Source organism: Schistocerca cancellata, chromosome 6 (genome assembly GCF_023864275.1).
Source record: "Schistocerca cancellata isolate TAMUIC-IGC-003103 chromosome 6, iqSchCanc2.1, whole genome shotgun sequence".
In the NCBI taxonomy this organism is placed as follows: domain Eukaryota; kingdom Metazoa; phylum Arthropoda; class Insecta; order Orthoptera; family Acrididae; genus Schistocerca; species Schistocerca cancellata.
The window spans coordinates 371,169,222-371,175,433 of record NC_064631.1 but is presented as its reverse complement, the minus strand read 5'-3'; positions in this window follow the sequence as shown (position 1 = coordinate 371,175,433).

Genomic DNA, 6,212 nt, shown 5'->3' with positions numbered 1-6,212 from the left:
ACGCAATCGAAACATTACAGGTAGTCAGTGACAACCATCAACTATCAAGTTGGCAGTTGATAGCTGGAGACACAATATCATTGTTACAGGTAGTCTGCAAAAACCAGTTTACAGATGTTGGCCACTGATGAATCATCTATACAATTGGTGTTAATCCCCTCAGTGTCAGTTAATGCCTGAAAATGGTGTACTGAAGTACCAAAAACGGTAGCCATATAGTAAATAACATCATAAGGATGGCAGTAGGTGTTTCATTTTATTACATAAGTGAATGGAAGTAAGGGAATGTAGTCATATTAAATCAGGTGATGCGAGGGGCTTAGATCAGAAAATGAGACACTAAAATAGTAAATGAGTGTTGCTACTTGGGCAGCAAAATAACTAGTGATAGCAGAAGTTGAGAGAACATAAAACACAGATTAGCAGTAGCATAAAGGCATTTCTGAAAATGAGAAATTTGATAACATGAAATACAAATTTAAGTGTTAGGAAGTCTATTCTGAAGGTATTTGTTGGAAGATAGCTATGTACAGAGGTGAAACATGGATCATAAATAGAATTTTTTTAAATGCAGCGCTGCAGAGGTATGTTAAAGATTAAGTGGGTAGATCGAACAACAAACAAAGTACTGAACTGAACTAGGGAGAAAAGAAATTTATATCCAACTTGCCTTAAAGATGGATCAGTTGATGATTCATTCTTGTCACCTGTCAAAACAACTGCTTTATTGATTATAGTGGTGATTGTTTTTATTTATTTTTTTTAATTTCTCCAAAATAAGGTCTTCGCTTACAACAAGGTTAGTGAACTGAACATTCTCAGGGCCATCATCAAAATTCTCTCTTGCATTCAGCAGACTTTGGTACATTTGTGCCCCCCCCCCCCCCCCTTCCCCGTGTGTGTGTGTGTGTGTGTGTGTGTGTGTGTGTGTGTGTGTGTGTGTGAGAGAGAGAGAGAGAGAGAGAGAGAGAGAGAGAGTTTGGTCAGTAATTACTGTTTCCAGTCAACATATTACTGTTTTTTTTGCATACATATCAGAGTATCTATTCACAAAAGTTTGCTATCTATTACAAAATTTTTTAGATGTAAGTAAGGTGGAAAACACTATTGTTGTGACGATACCTCGTAGACATGACTTGATCTATAATTCATGTGTTAACAAAGAGATTCGTAAAACAAATATTAAAATCAAACAGCTATGTTCCATTTATGCTAAATGCAATGTAGTGGATATTAGCAGACTTGAAAGAAATTTGCACACTGAACATGGTGAGCATCTAAATTACCATGGTAAAACATTTTTGTGTCAGGAGATAAACAAAGTTGTAAACGAAATACGAGCACGCAGCAGCCTTGTCTTAAAAGACAGTCCCACAGAGCATGACTGTACACCTCCTTTTTTTAGAGAAAACGAAATTGCAGACGAAGGAAAGTTAGAAACCACATTAAGTGGTAACTGCAGCAGTCTAATTCATTCAGATAATTGTGCAACCCTAGATCATGTAGCGAAAATAAATGAATACAGAAAGTTCTGTGAAAGTAGAATACCATTATGTAGCAGTGACATATAAATGTACAATCTCTTAGGTGTAAAATCAATGAATTACAACACCGGCTAAATAAAATCAACTGCAGTGTTCTATGCATCAATGAACACTGGATGAAAGACACTGAAATAGACTTGTGTGTTCCTCCTGGATATTCGTTAGTTACAAGCTACTGCAGAAAAAGTATTACACATGGTGGGGTTTCAACATATGTCAAAAGTAACCTTGAATTGCATTACTCAGTTATAGACCTTAGTAAAATATGCCTTGAAGCTACAGTAGAAGTAGCCGGTGTGGTAATGCACGAACAGAAAACTGTAATTGTCTCAATCTATCGAATCCCAGGCTCTGATGAAGCAACGAGTTCAGTAAGAGAGCATTTTACTAGACATGGACTGCACAGAAACAACCTAGGCAAGAAAGTGCTGGCCAAAGAAATTCTCCAGGTGATAAAGACAGCAGGAGTGGACGCCTATGTAAAAATAGCACTACCTGCAACAGGTTTTCTGCCAATGACAACAGAAAAGAAAAGTGCACCAACAGCATATGAGGAAGAAACATCTGCAGATACACCCTACGATGAAAAAATTACAACTGTGCAAACATGTAAAGAGTCACAGTCACCAGTGGCATTATCAGTAGCAGCAGTGGAAAAGGAAGTAACAGTAGCATCAACAGCAGAAGTTTCACCAGCAACAGTAACTATAGTGCCTCTAAAAGGAGAAATGAGAATTGCAGCAGGAGAAGCAGCATCAAGTGTTACGGGTAGACGGAAAACAGCACCTCCTGTCCGTCTCAATGATTTTTTAGTGGAAGGCAGCAAGATGAAGAAGCCCACGAGATAAGTAGTGTAACAAATTTCATAACACCACACCAAAACGTTCAATCTAAAATAAACAACGATTATGATCTTAAAATTTGCTATCTGAATGTTCAAGGACTAATAGATAAAGAATTTATTGTAAACAGTTTTGGACTAGATAACAAATTTGATTTTTTCTGTCTGAGTGAACATTGGGTTACTGAGAGTGTACTTCCAGTTGTCAAACTTGATAACTATAATGTAGCAAATAGTTACTGTAGAAAACTGCATATAAGAGGTGGTGTGGCAATATATATTAATCAGTCATTCAGCTGCTCCATTGTTAAGTTGGACCTAGATTATTTATGTGAGGAACAGAACTTTGAAGCCACTGGTATAGTTATAGACAGTCTTAAGTTAGTAATAGTATCCCTTTACAGGTCACCTAAGGGTATCATCAATGTATTTCTAGAAAAATTGGACATGCTGTTAGATGTACTAAGAGGGACCAGATGGTTGCATTATGACATAGTAATTGGTGGAGATCTGAACGCAGATTTTGATATAACAACACATAAACGTACTGTGACTGAGTTGAAAAACCTTCTAAGACAGTGCAATTTGCACTCAATTAATAACAGGCCCACAAGAGATAAAGCATGTCTTGACAATATTTTTGTCAACTTTAAAACTACAGAAGAAACATGTGCTGTTACAGCGTTTCCATTTTCAGATCATGACTCTGTATCTTTAAACTATACAAGTAGGTTCTGTATTGATAATAGTAATATTCCTAAGCCTGTCCCAAAAGTTATAATCACCAGGCCTGTCACAGATGACAAAATTGTTCAGCTCTGTAAGTCCCTTGCTGAGAGAGACTGGTTCAACCAATGTCATGGTGACACAAGTTATAGTCTTAGTGCTGATTTGTCAGGGAAACTATTATTTGAGAGATTTTTTAAAACATTTCTGACACAATTTAATGACAACATCCCCATAAAGAAATGCAAATTAACTGACAAAGGCTTTACAAACAGGGCTACAAACAGACAAAATTCATGGTTCACTAAACAATTATCAAATATGAAAAACCAAGTTATGGTGTTGCACAATATATGTAGCAATCAGAAAACAGAACATGCCAGATTATCCTATATAAAATGCAGGAATGAGTATAAAAAAGCCATCGTGGAAGCCAAAAAAGCACATAATTTCAATACCATTGATAATTCCACAAATAAGTGCAAAGCTGCATGGAAATTAATAAATGGTGTTGCTAAAGATGTGAGAAGCAAAAAAATTAATATAAGTCCCCAAAAATTCAATGATTTCTTTATTAAATCTGTTGAAAATGTAGGAAATACTATAATCAAACCTGATATCAGTTCATCAGAGTTACTTTCTAAAAATGTTTGCAGAACACCAACAGACACAGGTACGTTTATGTTCTCCGAGGTCTCACCTAGTCATGTCCTAAGCATTGTAAAATGGATGAAATCTTCAGACAGTGTAGATATATATGACATATCCTGTAATTTACTAAAGAAAGTAATAGACTATATTGTGTACCCCTTAACATTCTGTATAAATAAATGCATATCTGAAGGATATTTTCCCGATGAACTCAAAGTGGCTAGGGTAATTCCAATATATAAAAAGGGAGATATGGACTCACCTTCCAGTTACAGACCAATCTCCATAGTCCCAGCTTTTTCTAAAATACTGGAATGTGTAATTTACCAACAGCTATCTGTCTATTTTGAAAAATTAGGAATAATTAGTGAATCTCAGTATGGTTTTAGGAAAAAGTTGTCTACTGTGGATGCTATAGACTTTGTAGTCAAATACTTACATCAAGTGTTTGAGCATAAGGGCTATGCTCAACTCACATTTTGTGATCTAAGCAAAGCTTTTGACTGTGTAAAGCATAAGCCACTCCTAGAAAAACTGGAATTCTATGGCATTAGACATAACAGCCTTAAATTAATAAAATCATATCTTCAGAATCGTAAGCAAGTTGTTTGTGTAGGGAGAGAAATGTCGAGTATAGAGCAAGTCAAGGTAGGTGTTCCGCAGGGATCTGTGCTGGGCCCCTTTTTGTTCCTGATAATGATAAATGATCTGCCGTCGTTTATCAAGTCCACCACTGTGTTGTATGCAGGTGATACAACATTTCTTCATGCTAGTGAGGATTTCAATAGTCTTAAAACTTGTGCAGAAAAGACAATTGACCAAGCATCCTATTGGTTCAAGGCAAATGGATTCCTGCTGAATGAAAACAAAACACAGCAGATGGTCTGTAGTCTTAGAGACAAGCTTCTGTCAGATGATCCAAGTTATGTCAAATTTTTGGGGGTATACATTGATGATAAATTATCTTGGGGTCAACATGTACAATACATTAGTGGTAAATTGTCAAGAGTTATTTACCTGTTAAGGCGACTTATGGATTGTGTTCCTGAAAAATATGTTAGAACATCCTATTTTTCATTCTTTCAAAGTATAATAACATATGGAATTATTTTGTGGGGGAACTCTAGCTGTGTACATGACATATTAATACTGCAAAAAAAAGCTATTAGGATAATTACTGGTTCTGCATATAAGGCACACTGTAAACCATTGTTCTGTGAACAGAAAATCATGACTGTTATAAACTTGTACATATACTATGTTCTAATTTATACGAAGAAGAAATTACCAGAAACAAAAACCAGAGAGAATGTACACAGCCACAATACAAGAAGGAATTCCACAGATTGTCAAAGTCACTCAACAGCTACGAAATCATGGGGTACAAATTATTTAATAATCTTCCTCAATCTGTTCAAGAATTACCTGAACAACTATTCAAACAAACAATTCATGACTGGCTAGTCCTCCACCCATTCTATGACATAAGAGAATTTATCAATTGTAATATAATACTATAATGTTAACAAGAAACCTGTTGTTTCTTTCAAACTATTAATTGTATTTTAGCATGTATTTGACGTTGTCTATTGCTGTAATGGCCGAATGACAATAAAATTATTATTATTATTATTATTAGTATTTATAGAAAAAATTAATACTTTAATATTGTTGTTGTCAAAATATAAACAGCATAGAATTGTCATTGTAGATGATATTAACATAGATATAAGGGCAAAGAGAAAAAATGTAATTCATATGATTAACACTCTGAAGTCATTAAACTGTCACTGTCTCAATGAAAAACCCACTAGACTGAATGCATGCCTTGATAACATAATTAGCAATGTACAAAGAGACTCCATACAATGTGATGTAATAGAATTAGGTATATCAGATCATGCAGGGCTATGGCTTCAAATAGAAAAGTCAGCCTTCAGTTCTACAGAGAGAGAAGTGACATATAGAATTCTAGGTGAATCCAATGTAAACAAAACAATAAACCAGTTAAAAGAAATGGATTGGACTCATGTAATGGATGACAAGAAAATGATTAATAAATGTTTTTCCATTTTCCTGACAGAGATCAAGCATATAGTAGAAATGACATGCCCCTTGGTAACCAAAAGGTACCAGAGTAATATTACTCATAAGCAACAAAATACTAACAAGTGGTACACCCCACAACTTAAGAAACTCAGAATACTACTGATGATTATGAAAGACAAATCTCATAACAGTGATAGGGACAAGGAAAATTACACTAAAATGAGAAACCTTTACAGATTAGAAATAAAAAATGCTAAGAGCTGTGCAAATGATGAATATATTTTAAATTCTAAAAATAAATGTAAAGCTGCCTGGACTGTCATTAAAAGGGAAATTAATAAGACCAATAAAGAAGGGAGTAACCCTATTGACTGCAATATTCTCAATGAATATTTTGCAAA